Source organism: Triturus cristatus, chromosome 3_2 (assembly GCF_964204655.1).
Source record: "Triturus cristatus chromosome 3_2, aTriCri1.1, whole genome shotgun sequence".
Classification (NCBI taxonomy): domain Eukaryota; kingdom Metazoa; phylum Chordata; class Amphibia; order Caudata; family Salamandridae; genus Triturus; species Triturus cristatus.
In genome coordinates this window covers 814,713,050-814,728,246 of record NC_140584.1, presented here as the reverse complement: position 1 = coordinate 814,728,246, position 15,197 = coordinate 814,713,050, and the positions used below count along the sequence as shown (strand labels likewise).

Genomic DNA, 15,197 nt, shown 5'->3' with positions numbered 1-15,197 from the left:
GCTTGTGGCACACCACTAACATATGCTTGTGACATTCCACCAGATGCAGCAAGACTGGATTGGGATGAACCTGTGCTGAGAGACTGTTGTACGTATATGTTTTGGTTTATTTTTTCAATGATGTGGGATACCTTTGTAAGGTTGTCAATGTGGCTCCAGCTGATGACATGAACCAATTGTCAGTTGCCTATTCTATTTGGCATTGTCAGATGTATCACCTCTTACCATGTTTTTGAAGTATGCACATGACATTTGTGGTCACTATCACAGATAGTTTTGTGATGTCTTGTTTTAATCTTTTTGTGACATTATGTCAGATTAAGGTTGGGACTATGGAATAAAGTTGTCCTGAGACTGTACACCTGTGTGTCTGTCTTGGGGTGGCATGGTTGAGATAGTATGTAGAACAATGTTTACAATACATAGGTATATGCTTACCTAAGTAGCTTACACATTATCTGAGGAATCACATGGGAATACAACATAATTTGCTAGATGTAAATGATACTACATGGGCTACTGTTTTTAGAAGTGAATTTATTGCAGTGTACATGGTGACAACAAGAAATTAAACAAAAAATGAAAACAAATTAGCACAATGGAGTGCAGCTGTCAGTGTTGGTGGATGAAACCATTGTTGTAAGAGCCACATTGACTGGAGTCTAAAGTACAACACACTTCTCCCATCAGAAGTGGGAAAGTGTACAGGAATACTCAAAGTGAACAGATTGCACACAAAGGAGGAAACCAGTGGCAAAGCTTCTTACAGGCAGTGGTGGGTGTCTTGCCATCCGACCCTGCTGGATATTTCCTTAGGCGTCCCACCCTACGTCGGGCAGGGGGATCCACAACTGCAGTGTCAGGGGTGTCCGAGGACACTCCTTCTGACAGGACCTCAGTTCCTGTGGCTGCCGCAGATGTTGAAGGTACAGATGTAGTTGTGCCACAGGGAGGGGTAGGTGGAGGTGTTAAGGCCCTGCAGAGTGTGGTATTAATGTTCCTCAGCACCCAAATGAGCTGGCCTATTTGGTTGTTATGGGTATCCAGGCTCTGGCCTATGGACCTCTGCAGTTGCTTCATGTCCCAGTGTTCCTTTAGTACCTGGTCCATCACTTCCTGGTATCCCTCAGGACTGGTCAAGGTTGGCCTGGGCGCCAGTGGCACCAGGAGCCTCATGTTGCAGCCCCACAGTTGCCCTCCCACCACCTTTGCCCCCACGGGCATGTACCCATGGCCGTGCCTGTTCCCTCCCACTCGCTCCTCCATCCTCAGTGACTGTGTTGTTGGTCCTCGGCTCCAGCATTGGGATGGGGGCAGGAGATGTTGTTCTCATGCTAGATTCTCAGGATGTTGGGATAGAGGTCAGCTGTGATTTTGAAGCTGGCATGGGAGATGTCGCTGTGGGCACAGTTGGACTCACCGGTGCCGTCTGCCCAGGCTGACCAGATGGACCAGGTTGGTACTCCACCTCCACGTGTCCAGAAGATTCTGCATCGCTGGAAGCTTGGTTCCGGGGTTACGTTTGAGCCTGGGGTATCCTTACTCTGGCTGGATGTTGTACCAGATCGACCTGTTGGGACAGGGATTACATTGTTATTATTGTACATGTGGTATCTAACTAAACACAATGTGGGTCACAGTGAGTTCATGCCTGGGAGAGAAAAAAGGGGTGGAGTTTAAGACTGCAAACTATGCCAGTTATGTGTGACTCGTTTTCATGACATTAGTATACCTCCATCACAGAACGTGGTAAAGGCCTGCTCATTAGCTGTGTTGATATGGTTTATTTTGCGATAAGGGATGGAAATGCCAACTCCCAGTGACTTGCACCCAATACAGTGTGGAAGTTACCTGAATATTAGTATATTCCAAGTCCGATTTGTGTAAAATGCAGGCATGCACACGAATTGGCAGTAGTTTTGTCATTGCTAATCATGTGTGCTATGCAGTGTTAATGTATCAAAAGGCAAATTGAACAAGCAGGGTTACCCTCATGCTCAACAGATGTTTCATGTACACACTTTGCATGGTGTCTCTAACGGACTGATTATTTTTTGCTCTGGAGATGAGGCTAAGTAGGCAGACGTGGCTGAGCAGAGCATTGTGTGTACACTACTCAGTCCGTATGACCTGAACCTCAGTAGTGACATGGCTTAAAAGTGAGTATATAGAGTAACAGCACTAGTATATATTAAGTGTTGCAGAAACAGGTTCTCATGGTAGTTGTAGTCATGTCATTCTCTCCTGCCCCACACTTGCCAATAGCTCCCTGCCTAACCTTGAGGTGAACTTCAGTTGAGACATGGCAGAAAAGTGAGTATGGAGTAACAGCACTAGTATAACTTGTTAAGGGTCTCAGCAACAGGGCCTCATGGTAGCTGTAGTCCTTTCAGCCTCTCGTAGCCCACACTTGAATTATGGCTCCCTGCCTATGGGGTGAATCTCAGTTGTGACATGGCTGACAGTGTGTATGGAGAAACAAAATGTTGTGTAGTTCCTATATCCCTGATAGGCTCTGCGCATTGGAAGAACATACACTATAGATTTGACATAGGACTAAGATCAGTATGTCTCTATCGAGTATATTAAACTTAATTACTTGTGTGCGCCAGCTAACTCAGAGGTCACTAGAAACTTCTCGAATATACAAGAAGGGATTAGTCTCTGACAACCGCATAAACATAACAACTTTGTTTCCTTTTAGAAACGGAACAGTCTCAGAATCGTGGAAACAATAGATAGCAGTTTCCCTCAGTCAATCGTGCATGCTTCGTTTCTACAGAGTTGCACAGAAATAGAGAGACGGGCGTTTCAATAAAAGGGTTTATTGAACAGTCTTATTTCTCATGCAAGAGATATGTATTGCTACAAACATAAGCCAGACTAAGTACAATATGTACGAAGTTAGCAGTAAGATAAAATAATACTGCAATAGCATGGTTTGTAGCTATGACATATATTAATTAAAATACATACATAAATAACATAAGCTAAAATGTGATACTCATCTGATGCTTCTAAATTGTTCTACCCCAGTGTACCTAACCTAAGTGCAGTATGAGGTTTGAAGTAGCCAAGAGTTGCCAAAAGTTTCTATAAGTTCTAGTCAGCTCCATACCTTAGAATGAGAGAGGTTGGAATCTCTTTTCTGGACTCGATAGTCTAACCCCCCGCAAGGGAAGTCAGAGAGCACTGGAGATGGATTCTCTGCGATGAGGATGGCAGCGTCAGGTCAGTGCATCAGGCTGGAACTCGATCTCCTTCCGAACTTGCCGTGGCGAACCGCGTAGTCTGGGTTGGATCAAATCCTCCGGGAACCGCAATTTGCCAGTGCAAGTGCTGGTATATTTATACCTTGAAGGTGTCTAGGAATGCCAGTATTGACATAAACGTCGGGCAGAGGAACGTCATGAATGAACCCCTAAGGAATAGATGTTCATGCATACTTAATGAGTTCTTGGAGAAATCAATATTCAAGCTGAGGGAAATTCCTAAAGGCTTAAGGGTCTGGCTTTGCAAGAATTTGTTGTGACGTGAATGGACGGATGTAGGTGACCATGCCTGTATTTGGTTTGTACAGACAATGTCTAAATAAGGGCCGGATTTCTATGTCCAAATAAGGGCAATGTGAATCGTATCTATATAAGGGCATAAATCGGGAGACCTATATACGGAATCTAAATCTGCACACAACACCCACTCCAGTTTCGTATGAACGACGTTACTAAATCCTAAACGTTCTAAACATATCTTAAAACAGAGTATCGCATGAGTTTGCTAAAATAAGCTAAAAACATATCTAAAACATAAGTTCTAAAAATACATTACAAAACCATTGCTATGCATAAAGTGTTGTACATTTTAAAGGCAATGTTCCATTCTAAGCATAGGATCACATTGGAATGCTAAATGAATGAACCAAAATATTACATGTGATGAAATGGCTCGTAAATACAGAAGAAAAAGGGGCCAAAACCATTTCATATCAGGTTACACAAGTCAAATTGTTATTCATGACAAGGTGGAATACTGTCCCTGGAAGTGTTATCAACGAATTCTATTCTCTATGAATAGTTCTACTATAAGCAGATTATTGTGCCAAAAAATGAAAAATACAGTTTTTGAGACGGCAAAAAAATATATAATCATAGAAAAAGTTTCAAAGTCAGTATCACGTTTGAAAAATAATGAAGGCTAAATTCAGAGTCTCTCCGGAACACTGTGTGCTTGAATCAAAAGTCAGTGTGTGGGGATGGAGAAAACATAACATTTTCTAAACCTGTAGACAACAAGTCGTCTGCCGTTGTGGGTGACAGTTGGAATACCTTGTGTAGAAGATCAACAGCACATAGATGCAAACTATCGCCTTCAGCATGGGAAGCATCAGCAATGTCCGGATTGGATATTACCTGCGCGCCTGGTGTTTCCTCTCGTACCTCAGCAGTGGCATGTTGCGTCTGTGAGATCTCAATGAATGCCGCCATCAGGATTGGTAGCCGCTGGGGACAACACATAGCATGGGCCGTTATTGGGTCCAGGAGAGTATCGAGATCCGTAGGCATGACTGATGGGAGTGTCAGACAAATGTCCAGCACGCATTCTTCACAGCATAGCAGGCAGCGTAGAACAGGTAAGTTGCAATCTTGCCAGATTGGTCTGAATGACAGAAACCAAGTGGTGTTTAATTCTCGTAGACGAGGTAAACCCAGAATATGGACGATGCGCTCACGACACTTCACCTCCAATAGAGTTCTTTACATGGTGAACTGGGTGTCGCTGGTGATTTGGCTTGCCATATCGTAGCAGTAGGAGCAAAAACAGTATCCCTGCAACGAGTGCTAAAAGGAGCGGCAGTCTGCCAAACACAGAGTGCACGAAGTTTGGAAAAATTCCGAGGACTGCTTCAAAAGGTGCTAACAGTCCTGCAATCAATCAATCAATCAATCAGAGCATTTATAGAGCGCGCTACTCACCCGTGCGGGTCTCAAGGCGCTGAGGGGGTGGGGGGGAGCCGCTACTCCATGAAGAGCCAGGTCTTGAGGTGTTTCCTGAAGGTGAGATGGTCCTGGGTCATTTGTAGGTGTGCGGGGAGGGAGTTCCATGTCTTGGCTGCCAGGTAGGAGAACGATCTTTCTCCGGCGGTGGTTCTGCGAATCCGTGGGACGGTGGCGAGGGCGAGGCTGGCGGAGCGGAGCTGGCGGGTGGGAGTGTAGAGCGAGAGGCGGTTGTTGAGGTATTCGGGGCCCATGTCGTGGAGCGCTTTGTGTGCATGGGTGAGGAGCCTGAAAGTGATCCTCTTGCTGACGGGGAGCCAGTGCAGGTTTCACAGGTGGGCGGATATGTGGCTGTGGTGAGGGATGTCGAGGATGAGTCGTGCGGAGGCGTTCTGTATGCGTTGTAGTCGTTTTTGCAGTTTGGCAGTGGTTCCCGCGTAGAGGGCGTTTCCGTAGTCCAGTCGGCTGGTGACGAGGGCCTGGGTGACAGTCTTCCTGGTTTCGGTGGAGATCCATCTGAAGATTTTCCGGAGCATGCGCAGGGTGTTGAAGCACGAGGACGAGACGGCGTTGACTTGCTTGGTCATCGTGAGGGAGGAGTCCAGGATGAATCCCAGGTTGCGTGCGTGGTCCGATGGTGTCGGCGCGGGGCCCAGTGCTGAGGGCCACCAGGAGTCGTCCTAGGCGGATGGGGATTGTCCGAGGATGAGGACCTCCGTTTTGTCTGAGTTCAGCTTCAGGCGGCTGAGCTTCATCCATTCTGCGACGTCTTTCATTCCTTCTTGGAGGTCGGTTTTGGCGGCGGCTGGGTCTTTGGTGAGGGAGAGTATCAGCTGGGTATCGTTGGCGTAGGAGATGATGTTGATGTTGTGTTTGCGTGCCATGGCGGCGAGGGGGCTCATGTAGATGTTGAAGAGGGTAGGATCTCGGAGGCCTCTGAGCGGAAGGGAGGGAGGCGGACTCTCTGTGTTCTGTCGGAGAGAAACGAGGTGATCCATTCCAGGGCCTTTCCTTGGATCCAGTGTTGAAGAGGCGAGTTATTAGGGTGCGGTATCGAAGGCTGCCGAGAGGTCCAGGAGGATGAGGGCGGTTGTTTCTCTGTTGTCCATCAGGGTCCTGATTTCGTCGGTGGCTGCAATGAGGGCGGTCTCGGTGCTGTGGTTGGCTCGAAATCCGGACTGGGATGGGTCGAGCGAGTTGTTTGTTTCGAGGAAAGCAGTCAGCTGTTTGTTGACGGTCTTCTCGATGACTTTGGCCGGGAAGAGCAGGAGAGAGATGGGGCGGAAGTTCTTGAGGTCTTTGGGGTCTGCTGTAGGTTTCTTCAGAAGGGCTTTGATTTCTGCGTGCTTCCAGCTCTTTGGGAAGGTGGCTGACGTGAAGGAGCTGGTTATGATGTTCCGGAGATGGGTGCGATGATTGTGTCGGCTTTGTTGAAGATATGATGGGGGCATGGGTCTGAGGGGGAGCCGGAGTGGATGGAGTTCATGATGTTGGTGGTGTCTTCAGTGCTGATGGGGGTCCAGGAGCTGAGGGTGGTGGTGGGTGTCGCTGGTTCGGAGGTTGGAGGTGGAGTCTGAGGTCCGAAGCTGTCGTGTATGTCTGCGATTTTTCGGTGGAAGAACGTGGCGAGGGAGTTGCAGAGTTCTTGTGAGGTTGTGATGTCGTTGTTGCTGGCGTTGGGGTTGGAGAGCTCCTTGACGATGTTGAAGAGTTCCTTGCTGTTATGGGTGTTGTTGTCTAGTCGTTCTTTGAATGATGTCCTTTTGGTGGTGCGGATCAGTTGGTGGTGTTTGCGGGAGGCGTTCTTGAGGGCTGTCATGTTTTCTGTAGTTTGGTCGCGGCGCCAGTTTTTTTCGAGGGATCGGCAGGTTTTCTTTGATTCTTTGAGGGCGTCTGTGAACCATGAAGTTTTCCTGTTGCTGGTCATGCCTGGGGGATTCTTGAGTGGTGCGAGGTCGTCGGCGCAGTTGGTGATCCACTGTGCGAGGTTGTGGGCCGCGTCGTTGGTGTCGGTGGTGTTGGCTGGCGGGTTCTGGCTCAGTGATGAGAGGAGCTGGTCTGTGGATATTTAGCTCCAGCATCTGCGGGGGATCTGTTGCGTGCGGTGGTGGGATGTGTTCTTATTGAAGGTGAAGTGGATGCATCTGTGGTCGGTCCAGTGTAGTCCGGTGGAGTGGTTGAAGGAGACGTGGTTGCTGGCGGAGAAGATGGGGTCGAGCGTGTGGCCAGCGGTGTGGGTGGGAGTGTTCACCAGCTGTTTGAGTCCGAGGTTGGCGAGGTTGTCGAGCAGGGTGGTGGTGTCGTTGTTGCTGTTTTTCTCCAGGTGGAAGTTCAGGTCCCCTAGGAGGATGTATTCTGGTGAGGCAAGGGCGTGTGGGCTGATGAAGTCGGCGATGGTTTCGCTGAATTGTGTGCGTGGCCCCGGGGGTCTGTAGATGAGTGTTCCTCTAAGGGTGGTCTTGGGGTCGGTGTGAATCTGGAAGTGTAGGTGTTCGGCGGCGGAGAGTGTGTCATCGGTGTTGGTCGTGACGCTGATGGTGTTCTTGTAGACGATAGCGATTCCTCCTCCGGTTCTGTTGATGCGGTCTTTCCGGGTGATCTTGTAGCCGTTCAGGATGGCTATGGCGATGTCGGGGCCGAGGAGGCGTTCATCCAGGTTTCCGTGAGGAAGGCGATGTCCGGTGCTGTTGTGTCGAGGAGGTCCCAGAGTTCGACGGCGTGTTTGTGGATGGAGCGGGTATTGAGGAGGATGCCCTTGAGATGGTTGTTGTTGTTGCGAGGTCCGGTGGGTGTTCTGCAGGTTCGGAGGCAGGTGTATTTTCAGGCTTGACAGGTGAAGGGTCCGTGGGTTCGCTTCGGGGTGGCTCGGTAGCAGGCGAGTGTTCGTCCGGTGTTGAGTGCGTTGAGGGCGGCTGAGTCGTATCTCAGCCGGGTTTCTTGTCTCTGGCGGGGGCCAGGGGTATTGGCGCTGGGCGCGGTCCAGGCGCAGAAGGGCGCAGTCGGGCTTGGCTTAGGCGCGCCTTCGGCCGCTGCGTGGCCTCCATATGAGGGGGAGAGGGAGGGAGGAGCAGCTGGGAGGTGGGAGCGGGGCGGCCAATGGGAATCAAGGGGGCGGGGCCGCAGGGACGCAGCGGTGGGAAAGAACGGCGGGGGACACGGAGGCAACGGGACAGAAAGGAAAATGGGGTACAATGAGGAAAAAAACGGGCACAGGGGTACAAAAGGCAAAAGGTGGCACAGGCAGCGGGGACACAGAGAAAAATGGGGTACAATGAGGAAAAAACGGGCACAGGGGTACAAAAGGCAAAAGGTGGCACAGGCAGCGGGGACACAGAGAAAAATGGGGTACAATGAGGAAAAAACGGGCACAGGGGTACAAAAGGCAAAAGGTGGCACAGGCAGAGAAACAGCAATGAGGAAACAGTGCTTAGCGGCTGACACGAGCGGCAGCGGCGGCGAGATGCAGGACCGCTGACAAACTACGGGCCAGATGTCGGAGCGCCGGAGGTGGTGATCCCGTACCCCCGCGGGGATTGTCTGGCTGCCCCGGGAGTGGATTGCACGGAGGGGGGGCAATACAGTAGCGGACCACGGGTCCCAATGCTCCGTGAGTGCCGGTGAGCCTCCCATACCCCCCCGTGTGGAGGACATTTGCGGCGAGCCGAGGCACCTACGGAGAAGAGGCGTGATAAGGAGAGACCCGGAGAGGGGTGTCGTGGCTGCCGGCATCGGCCTGCGAGGGCTGCCACCACTGTCGGCCGGCGCGGCTGTGCGGCGATCTGCAGGAGACCAGGAGGCAACCGCACCGCGGGACCCTAGAGGCCGAGGTACAGGTGGGCCCGCGCAGTGGCGCATAAGATTGAGTGCGGCGCCGGGGGGGGTGACTCCAGCGTGAGGAGGCCTCCGGTGGCTGCGGGGACGTTTGCCTGACCTTAACATGGCGGCCTGTGACACCCCGGTGTAGCGACCTGGGCAGAGGGCCGGCGAGGCCATGGAGTGTCGCGCACCAGTTCCTAGGACCCGGAGGTGCTACCCGGGCATCGCATAGACGGCGGCGACCCCCAGGGGTCTGGCTGGAGTGCGGGGGAGACGGCGAGGGACCCGTGAGGCACTGACACCGACTCAGTCTCCCTGAAGGGGCATAGCCGGCCCAGCGGAAGAGCCTGTCCTGGGGATACACAGAGAGGGGACCTTGCCGCAGACAAGGGGGGGACTGGCGACGGCCTGGTGGGTGACCTCCGCCGCTCGAACGGCCGCTCTGCCCTCCGCAACCCCACCTGCCCCACAGGCGATACGGCCCAGCAGCAGTGCCTGGAGACGAAGCGTCGCAGCGGAGCGCCGGAGGGCCCAAGGCCGGTCACGACCACACCTTGCTCTGATACAGCGCCCGCTCCGTGCCTGCGGGAGCCCTCCCGGTGGACGTCATGGGCAAGTCTAGGGCAGTGCTGTCGACCCCCGGGGCAGCATCAGGTGTCCTGGCCGGTGCGGTGGAGGGGCCCCGGTGTCCGCAGGATCGAGTGGGGAGCCATCCTTGTCGACCAAACTGGATCAGGTCCTGGCGGCGATTGAGCAGTCGCTACTCTTCTTAGAGCATCAGCTGGGCACCCTAACTACGGATGTCAGTCTCCTCCGCGATGACCACCGTAAACTAGCGGATAGAGTCACGGACAACGCAAAAGCGGTCGCCGACATCCAACCTATGGTGGAAACGCAACGGGACTCGATGCACGCTTTGATGGGTCGCATGTCCAACATGGAAGAACGCGTCGATGACCTGGAGGGGCGGTCGCGACGCTGCAACATTCGCGTCCTCGGGCTGCCGGAGGGAATTGAACGAGCTGATGCGGTGGAGTACATTGAAACCTGGACTAAATCGTTCACCCTTAGTGACGACCGCACAGCATACTTCTCTGTTGAGAGGGCGCACCGCGTCCCGGCTCGCCGACCGCAGCCGGGAGCCCCGCCTCGCCCGATGCTGGCCAAATTCCTCCACTTCAGGGACCGGGATGCGGTACTTCGGGCGGCTCGGCAAGCAGGCCCGCTCCGAATCGAGAATAAAACTATCATGATCTTTCCCGACTACTCACGTGCAGTCCAACGCCAAAGGGCGTCCTTTCTGGAGGTGAAACGGCGCCTCAGGGAAGAAAAAATACAGTACTCTCTCCTATTCACGGCCCGCCTGAAGATCATCCACGGCGGTGTTACCCACTTCTTTACAACACCTGAGGAGGCGCACGACTGGGCAGACCAGAACTGTACTGTGGGCCGGCGGATTGGGCGCCCTCAGGAACAACGCGCGAGCGCAGGGGGGCCAAGGAGGCAGCGCTCTCGGAGACGACACCGCCCAGGTACCCCCGCGGGGCCGTCACACACTTTGGGGTCCCCGGACTTGGAGCAGGTAATCCAGGAACGGCACCAGGCCTTAAAAGCGGCGGCGGGCCTTTGCCCGGCTTCCCCGGCAACGGACTTGGAGCGCGCCCCCCACGTCTTCACGTCAGAGGAGGAGGAGGAAAGTGAGGCGACACAGTCTGGAGTGGACTCGGGGGCTCTGCCTTCAGTCACCCAGCGAACAGCGGACGACCTGATATGACTGGCTCCTTATAGCGTGCCGTACACTCACAGAATGGGGAGATAATCTCCGCCCCGTACATTTGCCGGCCCAGCGCTCCTAGCGTTCCCCCCGCTGCCTCAGGCATCCTCATCCCCAGAAGCGCTTAAATTGTCCAGCGGTTAGCCATAGATAACGCGCATAGCCCGCACGTAGAGCCCTCAGCAGACGCCAACCGACCCCCCTTCAATAATAGGTTAATGCTCTCGTACAATTCGGGAGTCAGTTTGGACATATCGCACTTGGCGATATGTCCCCCGCGTTGGGGCAAGTTGCATTCGCCTCACCCCAGTTTCCCCTTCCCTTCCCACGCACACCTTCTGCACTATGTCCCAACCCACAAGCCGCTGAACTGCTGCACTGATGCGCTGGAACCGCGGGTGCGGGGTGGATGGATCGGGGCCAGGGTCCCCTGGGGGACCCGGCTGACTCGTCCTGCGACATGCACTAGACACACGCACTGATGGCACACGCCGGTAAAACCACAATTCTTACACTGAATGTGCGAGGTATGCATACGGCGCGCAAGCGATACTCCATATACGCATACATCAAGCGTCACCAGGCACAAATTGCATTCCTGCAGGAGACACACCTAACGGCGGGGGAGGTTGCGAAATTGCGTAGAAGCTGGCAGGGAACCCTTTATGCCACAACTTATTCCGCATTCGCCCGCGGTGCCCTCATATGGGTGCCCCCGGGAGTCCCTTTTCAGGAGTTATCACACATAATAGACCGGAGGGTCGCTATGTCCTATTACTCGGTCGGTTAGACGGCCAGACGGTATTACTAGGCAGCATCTATGGGCCGAACATTGATCAAACCAAATTCTGGGACACGCTATCCAACCCCTTAAGCACATACACACAGGTGCCGTGAATCTTGGGGGGCGATTACAACTGCGTACAAGACATAACCTTAGACAGATCCCACCCGCCCCTTCCAACCTCCCCCATTGTAACGCAGGCAAAACGGTTCACAACCTGGATGCGCCATTGGTCTCTGGCGGATGCTTGGCGGACTCGGAACCCAACCGCTAAACTTTATTCGTTCCACTCCAGACCGCATAATCTTAGATTGCGTCTGGACTGTTTCCTTTGTTCCCCCACCATCCTCTCTACCGTTCTAGACGCTGACTACTTAGGTAGAACTATATCAGATCATGACGCCCACACGATAACACTGCAATGGCGCCCGCCGAATCCCCCTGTCCCTGCTTGGCGCCTCCCTAGGGACAGTCTTGAAGACCCGGTCTTCCGACAAACCTTGGCGGATCACATTAGTCATTATTTCTGGGAGAACGCAGGCATGGCCAGTACGCGAGCGCTGGAATGGAATGCTTTTAAGGTCGTAATGCGTGGTAATTGCATTCGTCATGTTGCGGGGGTCCGGCGGGTTCTGGAGGGGGACATTCAGCGGGCGGAAAGGGCACTGGCCGCGCTTACTAAGGAGACTGATCCAGCTAAAGCCACACCGGCAGAGATAGCTAGTGCCGAGACTGCTTACTCAGCAGCGTTGGCAAGCATGGGCTGGTTTAATTTCGCGGCGTACGCTGCTAGGGCCCACACAGAAGGCGACCGCGCGGGCACACTATTGGCGTGGCTCATAAAGCAGGATTCGAGCCTCCCGACCATCACGGCCATTCGTGACGCCCAGGGCACCCTGGTGTAATCGCAGGGTCAGATACTCAAGGCCTTTCAAAAGCATTACACGCACTTGTACACTAGCCCCCATCCCCCGGTATCGGATGAAGTCCTGGCTGAATTCCTGGATCGTATTCGGCTTCCCCGCATAGACCATGACACACGTCTAGACCTAGATCGCCCTCTCAAGGCGGCTGAGATTCGGCACGCTATGAAGGCGCTAGCCACCCACAAGGCCCCTGGCCTGGATGGCTTCCCACTTGAATTTTACCAGGCCTACGCGTCCCAGTTAGTCCCTCAACTAGAATTACAGTTCCAGGCAGCTCTAGACGCATGGGTCCTACCTCAATCCATGCGCAAATCCGTTATAGTCTCCCTCCTTAAACCAGATAGAGACCCGCATCAGCTGGGCTCCTACCGACCCATAACCCTACTGTCAGCGGATTACAAAATTTACGGGAAGACCCTGGCAGACAGGTACACCACGATCCTCCCACGGCTTATCCATCCGGATCAGAGCGGATTCGTGCCTCTTATAATATCCGACGGTTGTTCCATGTGCAGGACCAGGTGCGGGAACGGTTCCCCCGGGCAGCGTGTCTGGTGCTGGACCTTAAAAAAGCGTTTGACACGCTCTCCTGGGCCTATCTGTTTCAGGTCCTGCAACGCATGGGCTTAGGGCCCAAACTGCAGGCCTACACTCGGCTCAGCTACTCTTCGCCCAGTTCCAGAGCACGTATAGGCCCCCTCATTTCGGACTCCTTCCCGATCCGGTGTGGTACCAGGCAGGGATGTCCGCTCTCCCCCCTGCTCTTCGCGTTGGCGATGGAACCGCTGGCGACCCTGTTGCGTGGGGCGGGTGAGGAGTGGGGCATCCCGATAGGCGATTCTACCCACGCAGTATCACTGTACGCTGATGACGTACTCATATATGTCCGGGACATTACGGCCGATTTGACCCCTATATCACGCATCCTGCATGACTTTGCGGAGGTGACGGGCCTTAGGGTGAATTGGGCCAAGTCCACTGTCTATCCCTTAACACAAGTCGTGCCCCAGGGTCCGATACGAATAGGGGACGTTGATATCTCGTGGAGCCCCCAAGCGGTTCGATATCTCGGCGTTAAGCTATATCATACGCCGCAAGATATCTATGAGGGGAATTACCGCACACTGATGGGTAGCATCCGATCCTTGGTCCATTTCTGGAAGGGTCTCCACTTGGCTGTCGTGGGAATGATAGCCGTCGCAAAAATGATCCTGGTCCCGTGCCTGCTTTACCTCTTCTCCAATCTTCCGGTGGTTTCCCCGCGATCCCTGTTCTGTTAGCTGGATACCCTGCTTGGGACCCTCATATGGGGCAACGGCCGCCGGCGTATAACCCTGGCAAAATTGCAATGCCCCTTGACCAGGGTGGGTTAGCGGCTCCCTCATTCGAGGTGTATTTTCTTGCCGCCCAATTACAGTGGGTGTCACGTTGGACGGCAGGCCGGGCACAAGAGGAGCTGATCACTGAGACGGGGCGGATTCAAACCCCCACTGTCCATCGCATGCTGCTGCCAGGTGCAACACCGCCGCTATCCCGGCCCCTCCAGGTCATGACAGCGCGCGCCTGTCTGGCGCGTGTTCACCGACTTAGTCGGGATACTCCCCTGTACTCTCCGCTGCTGCCGTTGGTGGGGCTCCCCAGGGGTCGGGCGCATTACACAGAGCGAATGCTGCAGGTGTGGACGGATCATGCTGTGACGGAGGTGGGTATGCTGTTCTCCGGGGAGGGCTTGCAGACCTTCGATGCACTGGTCGGGGACTTCGAGCTTCCCAGGGGGCAGTTCCTACGGCATAGGCAACTTCTCACGGACTGCCGCACGGAACCCCCCACGCACCCGGTCATCCATGCGATACTGCAGATTGGGTCAGGCCGCCATCTTGTCACTTGGATCTACAAAGCTGTACGGACCCAGGCAGTCCAAGCACCCGGTGACTCGCAGAGGCAGACACCACAGGTCCCACCGCCAGGTCCCACATAGGCAATGATCGGTGCTCCCGCCTCCCCTGACTCCCTTCCCTCCTCCGCATCCGCGACCATCCCGACTTTGTCCCAGACGATGGTCCAGCTCTCAGGCGCACAGCTACAAGTATTCATGATCCGCGACATAGTGCACCCTTTTTCCCTAGTTTATCTGTCCCCAGTTAGTTGACGGTTAGTTAATGGCTGCAACCCTATAGCCTCTACGATACCCCTTACAGGGGATTACTCACACTGCACGGCCCCCTAGCGGCGAGGCGACCACTGCGCACTCCAGTAGGGCATACCCAGAGGCAGATCCCGGACACATGCCTGCAGCCCAGCTCAGGGTAGAGGCGAGAAGCCCGAGGGCCCACGAGATTGAGAGACCGAAAGGGATACGACTGGGCGCTCCTGTTATGTATGCCTATATGATAATAGCGCTATCGCCTGTGCCTAAGTGTATAACTGTTTATAAATGCCAATAAAAATGTTTTACAAAAAAAGGATGGAATGGAGAAGAATACCGCAATGCTACGCCCAGACTGGCCATGGCTTCTTTGTAAGCGCTAGAGCTAAACGCAGGACCCTGGTCAGAATGTAGTGTGCCTATTGCGTATGTGCCGATAAAGACTCACAAATCGTTTATAACAGTTCGAGAGTCAGCCGAGCGCTGAGGCCACATCCATAGGAACCTAGACTTAGTGTTTCTGGGATTGCATTCGTCCATGAGGACGCATGTACATCGTTAGTCTGATGCTATCTAACAATGGTGTCTGAACTGGGCTGGCTACATTGTAGTCAGGTGTCTGGTGGGGTTCTGAACTGCGATCTCTATTGCATGCTATACAGTTATTAATGAAGATGTGAATGAGAGTATTCATCCCTGGCCATCAGTACATCTCTTTTAACTCTAAAGTTGTCTTTGAGATCCCCTGATGTGTCAG

General features: G+C 53.5%; 1 long non-coding RNA gene across 1 annotated transcript in view; it reads right to left on the bottom strand.

The window, feature by feature from the left end:
- Positions 1–528: 528 nt before the first annotated feature.
- The window catches only part of LOC146858200 (uncharacterized), a 150,611-nt gene continuing 135,942 nt past the window's right edge, over positions 529–15,197 (bottom strand). Inside the window, exon 4 of the long non-coding RNA XR_014980005.1 lies at positions 529–1,570. This is a non-coding gene — a long non-coding RNA (uncharacterized LOC146858200). The remainder of the gene's footprint in view (positions 1,571–15,197) is intronic.